Source organism: Parasteatoda tepidariorum, chromosome 6 (assembly GCF_043381705.1).
Source record: "Parasteatoda tepidariorum isolate YZ-2023 chromosome 6, CAS_Ptep_4.0, whole genome shotgun sequence".
NCBI classification, from domain to species: domain Eukaryota; kingdom Metazoa; phylum Arthropoda; class Arachnida; order Araneae; family Theridiidae; genus Parasteatoda; species Parasteatoda tepidariorum.
The window spans coordinates 44,680,263-44,704,944 of NC_092209.1; the positions used below are offsets into that span (position 1 = coordinate 44,680,263).

The 24,682-nt window shown below is 27.9% G+C and overlaps 1 protein-coding gene across 11 annotated transcripts in view; it reads left to right on the plus strand.

The window, feature by feature from the left end:
- Window positions 1-24,682, plus strand: part of LOC107442885 (coiled-coil domain-containing protein AGAP005037) — a 301,042-nt gene that overhangs the window by 12,229 nt on the left and 264,131 nt on the right. The window lies entirely within an intron of this gene.

The window sequence follows — 24,682 nt, forward strand, 5'->3', positions numbered from 1 at the left end:
GGCATTTACATCAGAATAAAAACAAAAATGTCTAAAAGAAACAGTAAAAAGAGAACGCGAATTCCAATTTATTTTCTATGCAAACGATACCGGAAGCAACGAATAGGACAAAAGTGCTATTTATTTCTGCTTTTTGAAAACCAATTGTGACTTTGAAAAAGAATTCTTTTTATTCACCGACACCTGAGATTTAGCAAGGCTTCCCTTGAATTCTCTAAAAGAAGAATGATGGGAAAATGACATTGTTGCCAAAATGGTTTAGGGAAATGAGGGAATTTATTTCAATTTCGATTTTCTGCTTATATTAAAAGTTATTTTACTTTAATTCCCGCTCTGGAGTCAACCAAACTGCTTTGTTTTATTTTTATATGATAAAGATAATAAAAATTTTGCACTCATATTTTTAGCATGAAATATGCTAAAACTACGCTGAAAGAAAAGGTATGGTCAACTCATCAGCATATGATAAAATTTACCTGCTTTCTGGCTTTTTACTATAATACGCCATAATTTTTACCGAAGAGCTTTGATCATGATTTTGTTAAAATTACTAATAAATCATGCTTTTTTAAGATGTGATTAAACTTGGTAATTTTATCGTGATACTTTAAAGCATGAAAAAAACATTTATTCGGTTAAATTTATTTTCCAATTCTGTATTTTTTACTAAATGTGGAGATATAAGAATTGAAGACCAAAATTGACAATAAATCGTTGCCATATGAATGGAAAAATTACCAAATGAATGGTTTAAATACCGTATAATTTGGTTTCATTAGCCAGAGCTATGTCTTATTCTTACCATAAATGTCATTGCCACTCAGTACGATAGTTTTACCAGAATTTCTTTCTCCGTTTAAGCAACTTACAATCTGTTAGGTCATAGTAATAACATAAAAGATGTTTTGGACGCATATTGCATATTAGTTTCTTTACCAGAAAAATATTTCTTTTCGTGAAAATAGTCACATTGCAATAAAAAAAATGGATACGGAAAACTTTATTAAAAAAATCTCAAAAAGGTGGAAATATGAACTCATGACTCAAAAGTATGATTTTTTTTAGACATTTTTGACGAAACCGTTTTCGAGCAAAAGCTGCGAGATAACATTTCTTCAAGTTGAGGAGATTACTATCTTAAATTTTCCAAAGCACACGAATTTCGCCAAAAGAATTAAACCTAATATGTAATCGATCGGCAAAACTGATTGGTAAATATAAAGTAAAATAAAATCATAAAAAATGAAAGCATACTCAGTTATAGTCAGAAGTTGAATCTAAGTCTTCAACGGTTAGTGAACTAAAAGCAGTTCTAAAAAAATGAAATGAGTTTTTAAAATTTAAATTTTTCAAGAAGCATTTTTTTAGATTTGACTTTTGCTTGGATAAAAAAAAAATAGTGTTCAAGTATTGATTATTTATTTTATTAAATATGACAAATCAATGACAAACCTGAAAATTTATTATTTATAAAATTACAAAACTGCAAGAAAAAGAACTATTTTTTCTTTTTCGTCAATGTAAACATGATATTTTATGTCCAAAATTTATTAAATTTCAAGAGCAACTGTTGATGAAAACTCCTTGTATATATTAAACTAACTATGTATCACTTTTTGAAATACTGTTCAAAGGTCCGATCTTTAATTTCAATCACATAAACAATTTTTTATGTCAAATATCATACTAACTATATTTTCCAATAAATTTCTCGAGCAAAGCATACTTTTGTATAGAATACTACTGTTTTTAATAAGACCAGTTTCAAACCAAAGCAAAAATTTACATCTTTCTCCAATTTCAAAAGGCAATAAGAACTCGCCAAATTGCAAGTCAATACTCATAGACCCAGAGACGAATCCTTTGAAGCATCGCCGCAGGGAGCCAAGACAGCTTTTACTAGAGCACTTCAACGATACGGAGCTGTTTGTGCCCCCTTCGATAAAGAAAAATGACTCTTCCAGTATAAACTATTGCGGCGATCGATGAGTCTGTGGGAGCACAGAGAGGCGAGGAAGAAAAAAAAAATAGTTGGAATTAGATGCTCCCGAAGCAACCCTCCCACGCGTCACACCTTTGGCAATGTTCGTTTGCATTCTTTACTTTTATCCAGGTATATTGAAGTTCAGGAATGCGAAAAGAATGGGAGAGGTTTTCGATAAGGCTATAGAAATCCTTAGCCGTGTGATACTAGGGATGTGATGTAACACAAATAGGTAGTAAAGAGTTGTTTCGATATTTTTTTTCCTTCAGAGAATGAAGAAGTGTAACTTGTTTCGCGAAATGAGAAATGCATTTTTGATTTGTTTTTTGAAAAAGAGCTTTGAAGGGACATGTCGAAATTGTCGGATATTTTTGTAACGGATCTGGGTAAAATAACGCCCCTGCAAACTTAAAGTATGTTGCATAAGGCTGAGAGAATTTATTTTCTTCAAACCGGAAATGAAAACTGCTTAACGACACTTTTTGACTGAAGATACATGTTTGAAAAAATGTTAAAAAATTACCACATTTAAAATTAAAAAGAAATCCCAGAGCTGATGGCTTGAAGCAGTTTTTTTATTCGTTTTGAAACATTTGGTTTTACCTATGATAGATATAATAACGAGTTTAATAAAGCGTAGTCTTTCGTTAAATACTTAACTGTTACATTTTGGATAAATATAAAAAAAAATCTGACCTATTTGTGAGCTCTGACAAGTTCTAGTTGATAAAGGTTGATGTGAGCTAAATGGAACAAGTTTAGACAGGAATGTTCATTATCATTCCATATTACACATTAATTAACTTTTTTAAAACAAAAAATCGCGGCATATTTTTAACTGTTGCAAGTTTCATTAATTATCAGAAAACGGATTAGATCTATACAAGCCAGATGGAGCACTTTTAGACATGCATTTTAACTATCATTCCATATTACTGAACTATTAATTTTTAAACGGAGCACCTCGAGATATTTTTAATAGAACCATTTACACTGTTGCATGCTTCATTAGATATCAGAAAAAGGATAAGGTCTATGTAAGTCAGGCGGAGCACGTTTAGACTGGAATGTTCATTATCATTCCATATTATACATTAATTAACTTTTTTAAAACAAAAAATCGCGGCATATTTTTAACTGTTGCAAGTTTCATTAATTATCAGAAAACGGATTAGATCTATACAAGCCAGATGGAGCACTTTTAGACATGCATTTTAACTATCATTCCATATTACTGAACTATTAATTTTTAAACGGAGCACCTCGAGATATTTTTAATAGAACCATTTACACTGTTGCATGCTTCATTAGATATCAGAAAAAGGATAAGGTCTATGTAAGTCAGGCGGAGCACGTTTAGACTGGAATGTTCATTATCATTCCATATTATACATTAATTAACTTTTTTAAAACAAAAAATCGCGGCATATTTTTAACTGTTGCAAGTTTCATTAATTATCAGAAAACGGATTAGATCTATACAAGCCAGATGGAGCACTTTTAGACATGCATTTTAACTATCATTCCATATTACTGAACTATTAATTTTTAAACGGAGCACCTCGAGATATTTTTAATAGAACCATTTACACTGTTGCATGCTTCATTAGATATCAGAAAAAGGATAAGGTCTATGTAAGTCAGGCGGAGCACGTTTAGACTGGAATGTTCATTATCATTCCATATTATACATTAATTAACTTTTTTAAAACAAAAAATCGCGGCATATTTTTAACTGTTGCAAGTTTCATTAATTATCAGAAAACGGATTAGATCTATACAAGCCAGATGGAGCACTTTTAGACATGCATTTTAACTATCATTCCATATTACTGAACTATTAATTTTTAAACGGAGCACCTCGAGATATTTTTAATAGAACCATTTACACTGTTGCATGCTTCATTAGATATCAGAAAAAGGATAAGGTCTATGTAAGTCAGGCGGAGCACGTTTAGACTGGAATGTTCATTATCATTCCATATTATACATTAATTAACTTTTTTAAAACAAAAAATCGCGGCATATTTTTAACTGTTGCAAGTTTCATTAATTATCAGAAAACGGATTAGATCTATACAAGCCAGATGGAGCACTTTTAGACATGCATTTTAACTATCATTCCATATTACTGAACTATTAATTTTTAAACGGAGCACCTCGAGATATTTTTAATAGAACCATTTACACTGTTGCATGCTTCATTAGATATCAGAAAAAGGATAAGGTCTATGTAAGTCAGGCGGAGCACGTTTAGACTGGAATGTTCATTATCATTCCATATTATACATTAATTAACTTTTTTAAAACAAAAAATCGCGGCATATTTTTAACTGTTGCAAGTTTCATTAATTATCAGAAAACGGATTAGATCTATACAAGCCAGATGGAGCACTTTTAGACATGCATTTTAACTATCATTCCATATTACTGAACTATTAATTTTTAAACGGAGCACCTCGAGATATTTTTAATAGAACCATTTACACTGTTGCATGCTTCATTAGATATCAGAAAAAGGATAAGGTCTATGTAAGTCAGGCGGAGCACGTTTAGACTGGAATGTTCATTATCATTCCATATTATACATTAATTAACTTTTTTAAAACAAAAAATCGCGGCATATTTTTAACTGTTGCAAGTTTCATTAATTATCAGAAAACGGATTAGATCTATACAAGCCAGATGGAGCACTTTTAGACATGCATTTTAACTATCATTCCATATTACTGAACTATTAATTTTTAAACGGAGCACCTCGAGATATTTTTAATAGAACCATTTACACTGTTGCATGCTTCATTAGATATCAGAAAAAGGATAAGGTCTATGTAAGTCAGGCGGAGCACGTTTAGACTGGAATGTTCATTATCATTCCATATTATACATTAATTAACTTTTTTAAAACAAAAAATCGCGGCATATTTTTAACTGTTGCAAGTTTCATTAATTATCAGAAAACGGATTAGATCTATACAAGCCAGATGGAGCACTTTTAGACATGCATTTTAACTATCATTCCATATTACTGAACTATTAATTTTTAAACGGAGCACCTCGAGATATTTTTAATAGAACCATTTACACTGTTGCATGCTTCATTAGATATCAGAAAAAGGATAAGGTCTATGTAAGTCAGGCGGAGCACGTTTAGACTGGAATGTTCATTATCATTCCATATTATACATTAATTAACTTTTTTAAAACAAAAAATCGCGGCATATTTTTAACTGTTGCAAGTTTCATTAATTATCAGAAAACGGATTAGATCTATACAAGCCAGATGGAGCACTTTTAGACATGCATTTTAACTATCATTCCATATTACTGAACTATTAATTTTTAAACGGAGCACCTCGAGATATTTTTAATAGAACCATTTACACTGTTGCATGCTTCATTAGATATCAGAAAAAGGATAAGGTCTATGTAAGTCAGGCGGAGCACGTTTAGACTGGAATGTTCATTATCATTCCATATTATACATTAATTAACTTTTTTAAAACAAAAAATCGCGGCATATTNATTCCTTTCTAGCAAGCCTATTAATGTCCGATGGCCCATTGACTTGAAAAAATATTCTATACATATGAAATTGACAGTGGGCGGGGGTACCCGACTCTCCCCTATATTGTAGACATTTTGAAGAAATTTACAGTAACATTGTTTGGTAGTATACCTGTAGACTTTTTTTAAATCTATTTTTATTGCTTGTTCGAAAAGTATAACACCTCAAAAATATGCAGTCAAAATTTCGAGCTTATATCCCATTCAATCTTTACAAGAACGTTATTATATATTTTAAATTAATTTGTACTTAATAAATGCACATAAGATATTGCACATAATACGACCAATTGCACATAATAAGCGGAATGATATTGTACAATTAAGGTGCTTATGTGCAATTACCGACAATTTTTTCTTAATAAATTGGAATGTTTGGTTTTTCTTATAACCGAATGAGTACTTTTAAGTTTTAGTGTTAAAAGTTAAATAATAAATTAAATTACCTAATCTAATCACTTTAATGGCCATATAATTTCAGAGTAGGGACAGTTTAGTAAATATTAAAGTAAAAAATATTTTGCGCTTTTTATATTATCTATGAATAATGAAATGCATTTATACATATTGCCTCTATTTATAAAACCATTTAAAAATGTATGAAACATGTAAAATAACTTTTAAAGAATTTTAATTTAAAATGTTTACTCTGATAAATGATTGAATAAACTTATCCGAGTAAAAACTCCTTTTATAAATGTGTTTAAACACATTATCTGAATTTAAGGAATAGAAACGATCATATTCCTTTTCTGTTTACTGAAAAACATAATATTCTTATGTTAAAAAAATTAAACAAAACTTCAAAATATGGAAAGTTTATTTAAAAATTGATTAAGAGTTTGAAAACAATTTTTTTAAAAAAAAGTCTGCAAAGTTCTTCCATTTGTAAGAGTAGATATGGTAGAAAATGATAAATAAATTAATGTTTGTAAAACTTTAAATTATGTAATATTAAAAAAAATGTTTCGTTATATTAAATAGAATGTTCTTTCCTGAACGATTTAAAGATGAAAATTAATCTAAAAGATAAGAAAAAAATATACAAAGTACGAAAATTAACTATTAAACTGTTTGCAAGAATATTTAATTAAGCACTTAAATCATATAATGAGAATGTTGTTTAGTAGACTCGACCATGTTTCAAATAATTAACGTATTTAAACTAACATCCTTGAAAATAAGATAAAGGAAAGTAATTAATGTAATTTATTAAATGCCAAGTTCCTTTTTAACCGAATAACTTAAAGTAAAATTAGAAGAAAACGGCTTTTATTTTAAAAGGTTTTTAAATATTATCTCCTTTTCGTCATTCTCTTATGGCGAACTATAAAAATAAGATTTTAGTTAATTTAAAATTTGTTTTCATGAAATTTTCAAATAAACATTTTAACTCATACTGTAAAGACAAAACCCATTAAATATTTATGAAGTTCAACTCATAAAATTCATCACATTTCTGAATTTAATTTCTTTTTCGATGAAAGGTGGTTATTCAGCGAAGAGTTATAAAAAAAATTATAAACTCTTAGAACGTTTTAAGAGCTCGACGCAAGAAATTCTTTGATTTTCAAAAAAAATCACATGTACAATTAGTTATAAACATATAATTTTTATTATCTCAATTAAATACATTCTTCGCGTAAATATGGACAAATATGGACATTTTCAAAAACTTTGACACACATATTTTATTATGAAACAAGTTTTAAAAAATTCGCAATTTTAAAAAATTTGAAAAAATTCGCAAATTATCCGCTTTATTGCTTCTTTATTATGGACTGTGGAAATATAATGTTTTGTAAAAAAGAAAAATTGTATTTAAATACATTTTTTGAGTACTTTTGAACATATGTGATCATTTTCAGAAAATTTGACACAGACAATTTAACATGAAACCAGTTTTATAAGATTCGCTCTTTTCATAAAATTTAAAAAAAATCATAAATTGTCCACTCAATTACTTCTTTACTATGGACAGTGGAAATATTATGTTTTGGTAAAATCAAATCGAATTTAAAACAATTATTTGAGCATTTTTGGACACATATGGGCGTCTTCAGAGAATTTGACTCTCATATTTTAACATGAAACCAGTTTTAAGAGATTCGCTCTTTTCAAAAAATCTAAGGAAATTCACAGTGTCATCTCTATTGCTTGTTTAATATGAAATATCATGTTTTTGTAAAAAAAACCCTATTTAAATGTATTCTTTGAGGAATTATGGACAAATGTGGGCATTTTCAGAAAATTTGACTGATATATTTTAAAATGTAACCAGTTTTAACAGATTCGCTCCTTTCAAAAAATTCAGAAAAAAAAAGAATTCAAAAATGTCCACTCCATTGTTTAGTTAACAGTTCCAATACACAGTTTAGTTACAGTTATATAACAGTTCCAACGCAATGGGCGTTGGAACTGTTATATCATGTTTTACTGGAAAAAAAAATCTCCTTTAAAGACATTTGTTGAGCACTTTTGGACAAATACGGGCATTTTCCGAAAATTTGACGTTCATACATCAACATAAAACCAGTTTTAAAATATTCGCTCATTTCAAAATTTTTTAAAAAATTAGTCTCTATTGCTTCTTAAAATTGAACTGTGGAAATATCATGTATTGCTGAAAAGAATCTCCTTCAACGACATTCTTTGCTAACTTTTGAACACTTATGGGCATGTTTAGAAAATTTGGCGCACATATTGTAATATGAAACCAGTTTTAGCAGATTCACTCTTCTCAAAAAATTTTAAAAAATTCGCAAAGTGTCCGTTGTATTGCTTCTTCAAGAACTGTGGAAATGTGTTTTGGAAAAAATCAATTTAAATACATTCTTTGAGCAAATTTGGACAAATATGGGCATTTTCAGATAATTCGACACACATATTTTAACATGAAACCAGTTTTAATAGATTCTCTCTTTTCAAAAAATTTAAAAAAATTCACCAAGTATCCGCTCTATTTCTTCTTTAAAATAGACTGTAGAAATATAATATTTTTGTAAAAAAAAAAAGCTTATTTAAATTCGTTTTTACGCAAATTTGGATAAATATGGGCATTTCATAAAATTTTACACATATATTTCAACATGAAATTAGTTTTACGCTATTCGCTCTTTTAAAAAAAATCACAAAATGTCCTCTTTATTGCTTCTCTAATGTGGACTGTGGAAATATCATGTTCTGGTAAAAAAAAAAGATCTCATTAAAAACATTTTGTGAGCACTTTTAGAAAAATATGGGTATTTTCTGAAAATTCGACGCTAATATTTTAACATGAAGCCAGTTTTAAGAGATTCGCTCTTTTCAAAAATTTAAAAAAAAAATCACAATTTTCCCCCTCTATTGCTTCTTTAATATGGGATTGTGGAAATATCTTGTTTTAGAGCCCGGCACGACGCTTGTCTGACGTACGAACACTAAAACGTGCTTGGGGTCCTTATGAACCCCACTAGACTTAATAGTTAAACCTTTTTTCACCATTATATTTGAAAACTAACTCATTATAATTTTAGAATATAAGTTTCTTAAAAATTAGTGACACGCGAAATCTTCAAATACTCACAGTTATCCAAACAATATCACATTTATTATACGTCATATACTCTATTCTGTCTTTTTTTTATATTCTTCAATCCCGCAGTTTTGACATATACTAAGTATGTGTTCTTTGCACAATAATTTTTCACATGTTATACATGCAGTTGATGATTTTTTGTCCTTATTACGTGGCCAAATGGAGCAACGTCCCTTAGATTTCAGAGCCTTCTTATTCTTTCAGATGGTTCATTTTCGTCTTTTTCGTTGTTGCGTGCATCCAGGCATCTCTTTCGGCATTCTTTGGCAAAGGTTTCATAGGAAGGTTATAGAAAGACATAATCTCCGGTTTCCTCCTGTCCTCCGTCGCTGTATCAATTTCATTGTCGTTGTGTATAGAGGAGAGAAGAGCGACACATTTTACTTTTTTGGGACGTATAAAACAGTTGCTATGTCCTTTTATGATCTGAATACAAAAGAATTAACTTCACAACCTTTTGCGACGGTGAATTGTGCAGGTATTTCTTTTTTGTCTCTTCGAAGAGTTCCCCCGAGAGTAATTTTTTCATTCAAGAGATCTTTAATCCGAGGATACTTAGTGCACCAATTATTAGTTGTTAGATTTCTTCCAGTTTTATACAGAGTCACAGTATTGAGTATACAATGACAATATCGTTAGATCGATTACAAGAGCGAAAATGACCTTCAGGTAGATAACTAAGGAAAACTATCGCAAAAAGTTTCAAAAATAACCACTATTTGCAACAATAATGCGGTGCAGCAAATACCTTTTGCGTTTTCAATGAACAGTACCTCCTATAAGTGAACTTTTTTTCTAATTTTGAAATTTGGATTAGGAAAAAGGTTCAGCTTCATTGAGCCGCGTTATTTTTCAATTAATTTTAAAAAGCGTTGGTGAGCTTTGAAATTACCGTTTTGGACATCGTAAGCTTCTTAGGTTGCTAAATTGCCTGGTTGCTCACTAAGTTGCATAACTTTCTAGGTTGCTAACGAGAAGAGTGGATTTTGTAAAAGCTAACAAAAATAATTTTAACCGTCGCGAATTCGGTTAAAACCTTAGTTTCCGGTTACATTCATGCATATATGAGGTAACTCTTTTTAAGCTTTGAATTAGCAACTTCCGTAGCCAAGTCTTCGCTTCTGTAAAAAAGAAAAATCTATCGGCTACAGAAAGTGATACTTATCCAAGCATTTTCAGCGCTTAGGGAGCCAATAAAAATGTTCGTTATAAAAGTAACAAGAAAAAAAGAATTTTTTTCTCCATAATTACGCCAAACTTAGACCAAAATATTTTCTGGAAGCATGCCAAAGAGCCCTATTCAAGTGAAATAAGCGAATCCCTCCACATTAAAGTGGAAGGTTGCTTAAGAAATGGAATTCTTCCCTGGAAAATACCTTTTTCTTAGTATTTTTGTATTTTTGCAAAAGAAACATCATCGAAGTAAGGTACTAAAGTTTTCTCCAAATACTTAGATGCTTTAAACCGTATGCAATTTTCTATTGAAGCGAAAGAATTTTAAACGATTTTTTTTTTCTGTTCAAAATGTTTTTAATGAAACTGAACTTCAGTTTAAGTCTGGAAAACTACTGAATTCAAAATGTTTACTATAACTGTAACTATTCTTGTAGTAAATGATTTTTTTAATGAGATATTCTTTGTTTCTTAGAACATTATTTCCATGAATTTTTTAATTTCGTTCTAAGTTTCCACTTTGTTCTAAAAATTCATATAAATGATCCCTACACTCTCTGATGTAAAACTCTTTCTTTTGGTGATTCTGCAATTCTTGAGCTGTATTTCATTAATTTCGAGACTCATTTCGTCAGGAAATCAGATGATTTGTGAGGACTGACATATGTATGACGAAAATATTTCTTTAAATCGGAACCTCATTGTAGAGCATTGTGGAAGATTGCTAACTGGAAGGGCGAAACTAGAAAGACGATATAAGCAGACCGGTTTGTACACTGATCAGGAGTTCATATCAGGATGATCCCGGGTTCAAATCTTGTTTGAGTCTCTAATGTAAGTTATAGCTCTGTTCTGTTGCTGGGGTGACGTTGAGCTACCTATCTGGTGACCACGATAAAGGGGTTAGCAATGCGACCCGTTAATTACAACGAGAAAATACTTCAAAAAGTGCCTCATGGAATCTTTTTTGTTTCTTTTTTTGAAAAATTGAACAGAATGTTTAATTTCTTGAAAAACGTTGAAACAGAATGAAAAATAAAACAGAAGATTTCATTATTTGTGACGGAATCCATTTTCTTGAAGAAACAACAATGGTAATTTCGTCACTTTGACAAAAGGTTCGCTCGGAGCAATGGTTTCATCTAAAACGAAGGAAGTTTTGAGATATTTGAGTATTCATTTTCGCAGTGTATGAAAAATGAACATAGGTTTGACCGGTTCCGAATTTCTCTAGAATTTTTAACCTTTAACAGGCTGAAAAAGAGTCTAAATATTGGATTTCGTTGACTACATAAAATCTGATAGAACTATCTCATCCCAAACTTAAGTAACGATATTTTGATCTAAAAGGGTAAAAAATAATTTTTTTTACTCTTTTTTCTTTTTATAAACATGGATTGTAAGAGTGAATTCTCCTTTTAGTATAATTCAAATTTTTAATGGACTTCTTTACAAAACATGGGGCTTTAAATTATATTTATCTTAATTTATCAGAAAGCTGATTCTGAAATTATGTTCAAATAAATAGTTTCGGTAATAAGTTGCATCAAAAGGGCGTAAATTTAATTTAACTCTGGCAGAAACATCATCCTAACACAACATATCAATGAAATTATATAATTCTTTCATATCATAAGCGCCATTTTTTCCCTACACAGTTTTTAGCGTTGAATGTAGTTCCGATACATTTGCAGAAAAATCGATGGCATAAAACTGATACCTTAAAACATAAACACGATGTAAATTTACGGCAAACTTAATAACATGTTAAATTGAATCACGTTTTCACTCAAGGTGAATCAATGTCATGCATTCAAGTTTTAAAAAAATACAAAAACATGGTTCAACTAAGCAGCATATGAGAATAAACGTATGGTCAAAACTACTGGAATATGATCGTTAATTTTCTCCGAAGCAGTTTGATAATGATTTTGAAAAACGTAACAATAATATATGGTTTTATAATGTGTGTGGTTTGGTGTATATGGTAGGAAAATTAAGAATTAAAATTCCTAAAAGTAAACTTTTACAAAGAATTTTTAATATCTTATATTATGGTTCTGCAGGAGATATTCTATATGCAAAATCACAAAAAGGCACAAGGAAATACTGCGAAATTGTTTATTGCTCTTTTGATTATTTTTTTCTAAGACATTGGTTCGTAAATGATCATTTTTTTATATTTCAAAGAAATGTATATTCATGTGATATTTTATTATTAACGACGTCAAAAATTACTAAAAACTTCACGTTTGAAATTATATTTATTAAAGCTATGTATTTATAAAAATAACTCATTGCTTGTAAGAAATATCTGCAAAGAAAAAATCAGTAGTGTCAAAATGACCAGAATATGTGAACATTTACCGTTTTTCTGACTCTATATTGACACCAAAAAGTTCGGTAAGTTTTACCGAAGTTCTTTGTTAATGAGTTTGGTAAAATTAACTGCAAAATATGGTTTTATAATGCTTGATATGCATTGGAAAATGTGGTAAAATTCGGTAATTTTATCTTGATAACTTAGAGCATGTCATAAATACTTTTTATGCGGTAAAGTTTATTTCTCACTAAATGTGTGGTAATAAAAACTATAATTTTGAAAACAAGAATTTAGGTTAAACCATTACCATATGAACCAAATTGATGGTTTAAATACTGTATATTTTGGCTTTATTAACCAGTATTTTGTTCCGTTTGCCCAAAAATATTATTAACGTACCGTAATGATTTTTTTGCATACTAATACGGTAATTTCAACAGAAATTTCCTCTCCGCGTAGGCTGCAGCTAATTCATACGATATGTTTTTGTTCTATACTCTTCAGAATTTTTTAAAAAGGTTCAAAACAATTGATACTTCTAAAAATAGAAATAAAAATTTAAAAAAAAATCATTCTAACAAATTTAAAAGTAATTCAGAAATTTTCTAGTACATTTTCTTAATTGTGTTCTCGAATAAAAAATGTGTAAAGCAGCAAACAATTTAAGTTTCCTAAAACTAACTATGTTTAATTTTATTCAAAGTCATTTTTTAACCTGTTGTATGTTTTTGAAGTTCAGTTCAAAATCGTCTGCAGACTCCTGAAATAAAAATGAGAATTTTCAGCATATAAAAATAATTTATTTCCCCTTCACATCATTAACAGAATTGGAATTAAACGGTAAAGATTTTCCTTTTCTTAGATAAAAAAATAATTCAACAGAATTTTCTCTATAAAATTGGAAAGAACCTCGTTTAGAGGAAGAAAAAAAATCGTACGACCGCCGGAACGCTCTTCAACATAAATTAAATCCATCCTCTCTTTAATTTGCTCCCTTCTATCACGCTATCGGTTGACGCGTTGCCCGGAATTCCGTTTTCCCGATGTTGCCATTTTAATTAGACAAATATAAAAAGAAATTCTAAGAAGATAAAAGAAATAAGTAAACATTGGAAGTCGTTGACGTCACTACGTTTGTGACGTCAGAACTGTGCTAACTAAAGTTAACGGAGTGAGTGAAGAGAAGAAGCCTCATTAGTGGAATTTTAATGGTTAAGAGTTTCTGAACGTTTCAGTTTTAATGTCTTTTTTTAAAAAAAGAATTGGAAGTTATTTGGTATTAAAAGTAAATTCAATTGCTCTTTGATGGTAAAAGTACAGTTGCAATAAGTATAATTCATTACTATAAATTTTTGCAAAGTGCTTAAAAATAATTTTTTATTTTATTTTATACTTTTAAAACTTAGCCGAGCTAATTAAATTTCCTCAATTTGAGAAACGTTTTATCGAAATGAATGGTTTATAGGTTCACTTTAGTTAGCTGATTCTATGTAGAAGTACTGTTAAAAAGCATCAGTTTTAAAAGTCAATATTTAAATGGTTTTATTGTTTAAAGTACCAGTATTATTATCTTTAAGATTAAAAAGTCGTCTTCTTTGTAATCAAAATTATTATTAAAAAAAAAAAAAAAGTAATTTGACAGTAATAACTTGTCACTGATAACTGACCACTTTGTACTACTCTACATCGTTAACAAGATTTAAGCTAATTTTACGGAAATCAGAAATATTCACACTTTATCCTTTTCACAATCGAAGCTTTTCTCGTTTACTTCTCACAACACAGAGAAAAAAAATTGGTTAAGTTACCGTACTGTAGGATGGTGACATTTTTTGGGAAATAAAACCAAAATATATCGCATTTAAACCAGTTATTTGGTAATTTTTTGTTCATATATAACGATTTAGCCGTTTTTAAAATTAAAGTTCTTATTACCACACATTTAGTAAAAATACAATACTGAAATGTAAATTAAACTGAATAACTGGTTTTTATGCTATGTTCTAAAGTCTTATTATAAAATTTCCAAATTTTATCAAATTCACCAAATTTTATTACATACTATAAAACCGTGTTTTATTGTTAGTTTTAACAAAAATAATTTCCAAAGTTCTTCGGTAAAAATTACCGAACTTTTTATCGTTCTATAGAGCCAGAAGAACGGTAAACTTTACCACATTCAAGTATTGTTGGCCAATTTTTTTCCCTTTTTAGATAAATCATGATAATTAATTTCAATTTTAATTATAATTTTATTAATAATTGCAATTAAATTGTAAATATGATCATAATAAAAGTGATAACAATAAAAGGAACTGGTTTTTGACTCCAAATTAACGAAAAAATTTGATTTCAGAAAAGTTTTTCTCTAATATAGCTAAATTTTTTTTTCCGAAAAATTTTGTAAACAGAAATGAAGAACATTGAAATAAAGAAAGTTCTCGACTTAACGAGGTGCTGCATGTCTAATATTATGTCAACAAGATTATATGAAAAAATATTTTAATTTTATAGTTCGTTTTTGTTATTTTTCAACATCAACCAGTTTTAAAAACATAAGTAATAAATATTAGATAACCTTAAAAAGATTACTAATTATAAAATTAACAAACTTTGAAAAAAATATTTAAAATCAAGCTGTTTTCGTATAGAATTTTCAAGTTAAAGTTTATTATATAATTTTAGATTTTAAGTTTGTTATATAATTTTAAATTTTTTTTAACCAAATATATACATTACAAGCAATAAATGCTTTGAAGCATGCTTATAAATGAAAAATAACACATCAAGTATTTTCTTTCTTCTAATACCTTCTCTACTTCAACAACTTTCAGATTATCGAAATTTCTTACGTCCATTTACTCTGGAAATTTCTCAATGAGAAATACAATTGTTATTTTTAAGACATTGAGACTGTATAGATTGCACTTTAAGTTCTTTCTTAATAGTTTCCATCGAGATATATTGCTTCCTCGAAGGTCATTTATACATCGAAATTCCAAACAATGAAAAATATTTCTGATTAAATTCGAAAATTAAACATATTTTTTTTAATTCTTAACATTTCTTATTTGTGTTCTCTTGAATATAATTTCAGATATATTTAAAACCAATTTTATTTTTGTGGATTGTATTGGTTTATGTAATATATTAAAAATCGTTATTGAAAACAAAATTGAGAATATACTTTAAGTATTTAAGCAAAAGCAAAGCGTATTATTCATTTTTATTTTTAGAGATAATGCTAAAATTTCAGAAGTTTGGGGCTTGTTCAAAAAGCAATTAAATTATTTCATCTATTTAGATGAATATGATCATGTATGGAAATGGCATTTCTGGTAAAAAAAATCACTATTCTAGCCAATTAACCCAAAATATACGGTATTTAAAGCATTCATTTTGTAATTTTTCTGCTCATACAGTAACGGTTTACAGGAAATTCTGGTGTTCAAAATTATAATTCTTATTACTACACATTTTGTAAAAAGATAAAATTGAAAAGTAAATTTTACTAAATAAATGTTTTTTGTCATGCATAGCCATTTTTTTCTCTTAATTTTATTGATTGATAAATATATTTGAATTCATTATTAAGCAGCAAAACATAGAAGACATTTTATATTTAAGTATTTTAATAAAACTAAAGAGTATTATCCATTTTTATTTTAAGAGGTGATACTAGCAATGCATAAATTTAGGGCTTGTTCAAAAAGTAATGATAAATTTCGAAAAATTGCTTTGACATTACGATAAATAATTGTGAATTTCGGATCCAGGATTCAGTTTTAAAATGTATAGAAGTACTGAATAGTACTCAAGAGAATTATATTGAAGGTATAATGATAAAAAGTATTATCTTAGAAAATTCAGTTACAGAACGAACACGCAGGGAAGTGAATACAAAATGTTCTTAAACACAGGTTCTTACATACTCCATCACCTTAAAATGTTTTAAATATGTTCTCAAATAGTTATAAATAGTTTTTATTCCTAAAATTTTCAGAATATTCTATGTTCTTAATTTTCTACTCAGTTCTTTAAATGTATAACTATCAACACGTTGTTCGCTACTAAATGGATTAAACTATCTACACGTTATTCGCAAATAAATGTATTAAACTATTTACACGTTATTCGCAACAAGTTGCATGTCATTACTCAATTACGTTTCATTTATCGAAATTAAATAAAATTAAATAAAAGTTAAATTAAATAAAAAAATAATAAAAATGGCAAAATAAATTGGTATAAATATGCTGGAATATTGGTTTTCACAAGGAAAAAAGTTTTTGTTGGAAAAGTCTAGTGTTCTTATTGGCACTTTTTCCACAGAATGAAAAAAAAAAAGTTGCAAGAAAGTTGCTTAAACTTCCGCTGAAGCTTGCCAATATATTAATTGATTTGAGCAAGTTTGGGCGAAATGTATTGGATTTGTATCAATCAAAAACTCATTACTAAATCGTTATGACTGATCTTGACATTTGAAATTAGCTATTTACTTTCAAAGTGTTGTATAGAAATAAATTTTGTATAAATTCTATAACAATTGGTGAATATATGACGAACAAACACTTACTGAATTTATAAGAAATGAAACAGTAATGTTTAAGAAGTATTTCAAAAGTATCTCAAAAGAGCGAGATTTTAGTAAAAAACGAAATGTATAAATTCAATTTTGCGTTTACGAATTTAAATAATGAAATGAAATTTCACTGGATAGATATCGAACACACTTGGTAGAAGCTCAAAATTAATTAACTTTAATGTGACGACTATAGAAATTTTTAATATGTAAGATTATGATGCATGCATGCTTAGACTTATGAGGAAATGCGAAATGTTTTTTAGGGAATGCATCTTTTGTGGGATTTATTTTATGACAGCTTTATCTGTTGAACATTTCATAAACGTTAGCATTTTATAGCATTATTATGTTAATTTTTTGTCGATTTCTGAATCATTTTCAGTCTTTTTCTAATGCTGCGATGTGTCAAAAAATCTTTTTCGTACACTAAAAGCGAGAAAATTCATACAGAATGAGTCAGGTGAATTTGGATGCATTTCATTCAATGACGTGGAATTTTTTGTTGCTGATAAAAAGTCGCAGATTTCTTAGGCGTGTTACTTGGGATACTTTGTTTAAATAAAACACATATTTTATTTTATTTTCTTCGCAACGTTCGAATTTTTTCTTCAAAAATGTTCAGAAAACATTTGCTGCTACGAGATCATTTTAACTTACTAAATAAATTCATTTTTGCTTACTGAGCAAATCGATTTTAACTTATTGACCAAAATGATTTTAGCTTATTGACATATTTATTTTACTTATTGAATAAATTGATTTTAAATTTTTTTATTTGTGTTTATCTTTGTAATAAGATTTCCCTATCATCACAAATAGATTAATTTCTGTTCATTGACCAAATCCATTTTGCAATTGTTAAAAGCATAAAAATTTCTAATTTTAGGTGAACTCCATGTTTGTATGGAAATATCGCACAATCATACTTATATATTAAGAGTGCCACAGAATTTTCTTAATAATTGTCAATAAGAATAAATTTTTTTGTCAATTGCCGAACTGTAAAAGCGAAAGTTGTTCATGCAAAATTTTGCAGAAATCGACTACGGCATGTCACAAAGTCAACTGATTTGAGTTTCTTTCTGTTGTTATTAAATTATAAATATTTAATTTAACAATGCAGAATAGACTCTTTTTTTAATCTCTTAGTAGCACTTAAATTCTTTTTTTTATTCAACTTCGAGATGTTTAAGAAAACGCTTAAAGTGCTCTTATTCAGAAACATTTTATGGTTAGCAGTAAAATTTTACCATACTTTTTATCTTACGAGTCATTAAATAAGTTAATGTCTCGAACGGAGTTTTTAAATTTTTTAAATCTGACGTAGTTAAATTAACTAAAATGTTATTTAGCACATGTTTCCGTTGTGTTCATAAACTATTAAAATGTTTTTAAAAATATGATTTGCTTCATGAAGAAAATATCTTCTTTTTTGGTTAATGCAAAGATTGTTATAAATTCAAGTTTTTGAAACTTTATATATATATATATATAATTTTTGTTTGTNTATATATATATATATACTTTTAATTCTAATTTTGCAGTTTCATGCATAAAATGTTTGAAAAATTATTTCAGGTTGTTTTAATTTCACTACATTTTTTACTCGTATCATTTTCAACATAGCTAATATTTTCTTTCCGAAATACACGAAAATAACGTTTAAAATTTGTATGCAAATTTTAAAACAATTAAAGAATGAATGATTTAAGATTAGCAAAACTATGTTTTTTCTTACTTCACTTTCTTTTAGAACAAATGGTGTTTTTATTCTAAACGCGATAACTGCCTAAAATAATAAAAAAAAATTTAAAGAAATTTAATTAAAAAAAATCATATTTTTTAAATTGTCTTAGTTAATAGTTGGATGTGTATTTCCGCTCCTTTTCTGTTTAGAAAATGAAATTCGTTTATTGTGTTATATTTGTTGAAAATTGTATAAACAAATGCTTTGGGAAAAATGCGTTTTCGAAGAATAAAAATGAAGTATTTTGTTTTGCACCAAATAGAAGCCACGTTTAGTATGCAGTTTTTTTTTAATATTACCAAAATAAGTTAGTTGCTCTCCATAAATAGGGAGTAGTGAGTTCGATCATGGTTGCCGACAAAACAACAGAATGTAATAATATGTAAGTTAAATAAGATGTAAGTTAAATCTATAGTGGCTAAAATTCCTTTCTTTGGTTGTGGTGTCGAAGTTTAGAGAGAGGGGTACCAGCCCAGGTGCTATCCACGTTGTTTGATCATGGTTGAAATTACGTGGCATTCATTCCAGATAGTTAAGAGATAGAGACTTAAAAATGGGACTAGGTGCATTTCCATGGTTGGGAGATTTGATGTGCGTGCTTGACAGGGAACTAAAATATAATGAAATGACACAAAATCTCTCTTATAGCCATGACATGAGGCTATTGACAAGTAATCTTTAATTCGGTGTTTACTTAATAACATAAATAAAACAAAAGTATAGAACAGTTTACTTTCAGGATTATTGTTTTCATGATATAGTTCGACTTTAACCATTTATTTCTGCCAGACTTATAGCTCAGCTTGTGTCAGTTTTTGTTGCCCTTGTGAATCCATCGTGCACGCTTAAGCGTTAATACTTATGAGGGTTCACTTTCTGGATATTTCAGTTCCTTGTTTTTAAGGTTAAAAAAGGTTTCACAGGTTTTTTTTTAAATATACTCGTGTTATTGCATTATGTAATAAATTTTTTTTCTAAAAATTAGTCAGATTTTATATTAGAATAGAACTTACTAAAATTAAGGACTAGAAAAATTATATTTAAAGTTAATTTCCACGTTTATGACGAATGACAAAATTTGTTTAATTTTTTTATTTAGTTTTCTAGAATTTTTAAACTATATTATATAAAATCATATAGACCACCTAAATGTCACGACATGTTACTTCCTATCTGCATAATAAACTTAAAAAATTTAATTTGATGCATTATTATTTTTTAAAATAAGTTATAGGGGAGAGTCGGGTAGCTGCACCCACTTAAGGAGTATTGCTTATATTTCTGAATAATATTGAGTAATAATCAATATTTTTGTGTGTTTCTATTGTTTTATCATATAATTATATAATGTAAAAAAGAATAAACCAAAAAAAAAAAAAATAGTTTAACTTAAAAAAATAGAAATTAAAAAAAACATGTTTTTCAGCTGTTTTCAAAATGTGTCGGGTAGCCCCGCCCAGTTACAAAAATTATGTTTTTTGACTGTTTTTTCAGGTGTAAATGAAAATGACCAATGTATTGACAATAGATAAACCTCATTTATCATTTTTATCAAAATTTTTATTTATTTATTACGTATTTATATACTTTTAGTGAATTCTATCATTTAATAACAATCATTTAATAACAACAATATTTACTAAGGTAAACAACGTTAAAGAGCACAAAAAATATTTAATGCAGACAGCTGTTTCAGATGCTCAAAGGGCAACCTTCATCAGTGCAACAGGACTGATGAAGGTTGCTCCTGTTGCACTGATGAAGGTTGCCCTTTGAGCATCCGAAACAGCTGTCTGCATTAAATATTTTTTGTGCTCTTTAACGTTGTTTACCTTAGTTTGTATTTTAGCACAAAGGTCACCCACTTGTGTATCAACAACAATATTTGTTGCTAAAAATGCATATAACATTCAAATTTGAGGCAATTAAATAATAATCTTTGTTATCGTACATTTATAGACGAAATAAAATTGGGCGTTGATACCCGACATTCATGTGAGCGGGGCTACCCGAAATTCAATTTTTTTGTTAATTTGTAATTACTCGAAAAATTTTTCACATATAAACTTCTTTCTTTGTGCAAATTAAACTTATGACTACATACTTTAATGCTGTATGTATAGAAAAAATAATTTTTTTAGTATCAAAATGGAGTTTAATCGGAACGTTCAACCAATTTTTCTTAATTTCATGACTACTGTATTCAACATATTTTCAAAACTATTGTTTACTATGTTACCAGCTGCATAAATACTTGAAACTTTGAAAATAATCTTTTTTAATATAACAATTAATGTCCGATGGCCTATTGACTTAAAAAAACATTCTATACATATGAAATTGCAGTGGGCGGGGGTAAACGACACTCCCTTATATCTTCATTAGACCTTAAACCTTACGCATATTAAAAATTTCAATAGTTTAATTCAAAATTTTTTTACTTGTCGCCTATTTTTCGAATGATTTACATTAAATACGAGTAATTCTATTAACTAAATTATTTTGAGATTATTTATTATTCAGATAACTTCAAATATAAATTCAAAGAAAAATTCTTTTTGAAGTTAGTGTATTAAATCTTTGAATTCCTTCATATTAAATAATTAATTCACGCAAACATTGCCCAACTCATAACTCATAATTGCTTATTATACGCATAATGACTTTAAAAATTTATTCCAATATTTATTTATTATTCTTTTAGTCAACAATTAGATGTTTGGAATCCTTGGGATGCATTTTTAAAGTTTAGTTTCCAAATTGTAATTAAAACTACTTCTTTAAGTATAATTAAATAATTTCACTTCACTATTTTCTTTAAAAAAATAGCTGCATAGTGTGTTAAAAATTTTTTTAATTTGTTAATTAATTGTTATAAAATGTTTTGTTAATTAGTTATAAAACTTTAGTATATTAATTAATATAATTTTATTAATAATAAAATTTATAATAGAAAAATATAACTACACCAATCTTAAAAAAATATCAAGCGTGTGGTATAAATAATGTTTGCAATAATTAATCTTTAGAATTTATCAATTTATCGGGAATCTTAAGAATTCTTCATATTAAAATTTGAAAAAGAAAGATTTTCAAAAGTTCCAAGTCATAATTCTCGATTTTTCTCTTTATAAAATCCTCGAAGTCGGGTTCTTTCATCTTTTTCACAAAATCGTTAACGATCTTGACTTAATTAGTTCCATTCGCAAGAGAATTTTAATCTTTTAATGACGCAAATGAATCTTATTGATATCGAGATCTTGATTTTTGAATTGTTTTTTAATCAGTAGTAAAAGTTTTTTTACTAAATATTCATTAATTTGAGTAGTTAGAAACACGAAATAGTTTAAAAAAACTGAAATTTGTACATCTTATGTCTCTCAATTTTGTCAAATGGTAGTCTAAAAAGAGTAACTACTCACAACAAACTCAAGAGCTCTTAGAAAACTTAAAAAAAAAAGAAAAATTAAACTATGTAATTAACTATATATAAAACTCTTTTCTAATAAATCTTAAAAATGAAATTTTTTTTCTTGATTGCTCATTTCGAACAAAGATTTTAATTAATGAAATGCGTGTTTAATAATCCGAAGGAATCAATTCAATTATTTTGAATTTTTTAGCTCTAAACTTATAATAGATGTAAATTATTGTTGCAAACATCTCAATCAGATTCAAAGAATTTCGTAAAATTAGATACCGTGCGTTAGTAAAGCGTGGGTCAGACAATTGGGTTCGATACACACGCGTGGGAACCACTTGCAGGTATCTAATTAAGTCTGATTCGAAAGAAATAAAAAGTGATTCAGCGTTATAATAAAATGAAGCCTTGAAAGTGTAACGTTAACAAGCCATGCACAAATACGTGAATAAACTCAACCATGTGGTCAGCTGCGAATACCCAATTGCGAAAGAATTTATATACTATACATTTTTCCATTATAAATTATTATAAAATTTATATAAAATATATCAATACTTTATGTAAAGTAAAGATTTTTTTTAAGAGATGAGAAACAATCTGTAAAATCTTATCGGAGATCCATAAACAGAGTTGAGTTTGTCTGTTTGAGAAGATTATTCATTTGTAAAAAAAAAATTCTACTTCAGATTTGCGTACGATTTCGTACTGTTTCCAAACTGCATACTAAAATATTTCTAATATATTTACGATAATTTATAAATACGCAAATAGTGCAAAAAATTATAAATATACCAAATAGCACATTTAATTCGTCTGCGTAGTAGAAATTAAAAAAATTAGCATAATAAAACAAAGTACAATTTTGGGTTTAATGATTAGTTTGTTAGTTTTTCCAAGACATCTCTAATTGCTTTAATTCTTAAAAGTTAGAATAAAATTGGATGTTTTTTGGTGCATATCAAATAGATATTTTGATTTTATTATACTTATAATAGAAAATATTTGTTCACACTCATTAGTTGATCCCATCCCAGATTCTAAAAACTGTATCTGTTGCAAAAGTACAAACCTTTTGTGTAATTTATTTGCTTCTTAAACGAGAAATATAGCTTACGTATTTCATGAAAATAGAAGACAGCACAGAACAAAACACGGAAAATAGAAGACAACATGAACTATCATTCATAGCATTCATTTAACAAAACAGTAATTAGTTCTGACACCGCATATTAAAAAGCATAATAATGGATTGTCTTGCATGTATCATTCTTTAAAATTTTTGTAAAAGATAGCACAACTATATATATCATTCCTAGCATCCATTTAACAAAACAGTAATTAATTCTTACACCATATTTTTAAAAACATGATGGATTGTCTTACATGTATCATCCCTTAAACTTTTTGTAAAAAATAGCACAACATTAAATATCATTCATAGTATCCATTAAAAAAACAGTAATTAAATCTGACACCACATTTTCAAAAGCATAATTAAAGATTGCTTTACATGTATCATCCCTTAAAATTTTTGTAAAAGACAACACAACGATAAATATCATTCATAGAATCCATTTAATAAAACAGTAATTAATTCTTGCACCATATTTTCAGAAACATGATGGTTTGTCTTACATGTATCATCCCTTAAAATTTTGTAAGAAAATAGCACAACATTAAATATCATTCATAGTATCTATTAAAAAAATAGCAATTAATTCTAACACCACATTTTCAAAAGCATAATGATGGATTGCTTTACATTTATCATCCCTTAAAATTTTTGTAAAAGACAACACAACAATAAATAGCATTCATAGCACCAATTTAACAAAACAGTAATTAATTCTTACACAATATTTTTAAAAGTATTAAGATGGATTGTTTTACATGTACCTTTAAAACTTTTTAAAGACAGCGCAGCAATAAATCTTAGACGCAATATAAATTTAACAGAAGATTAATTAAAATTCTTACACCATAATGTTTGAAAATATGATGATAAATTGTTAAAAAATCTCCTTCTTTAACACTTTTAAAAGCCACAATACCACTAAATCTTAAAAGTAACAGCCATTCAAAGAATCAATCATTTAGAAGATCTAAACTTCTTCAATTTCAAAGCAAGCAAGCTAGCATTAATTTAAATTTTTTCCCAAAGTGAAATCTTTATTTTATCACGTTTCTAACTAAAGACAGAAATTAATTTAATGTATTCACGACACAAATAAAATATTACTTAGTTTGCCGTTTAACCATTTCTCGCTCTCTTTGTTCTTCTACAGCTAAAAAAGAAATATCA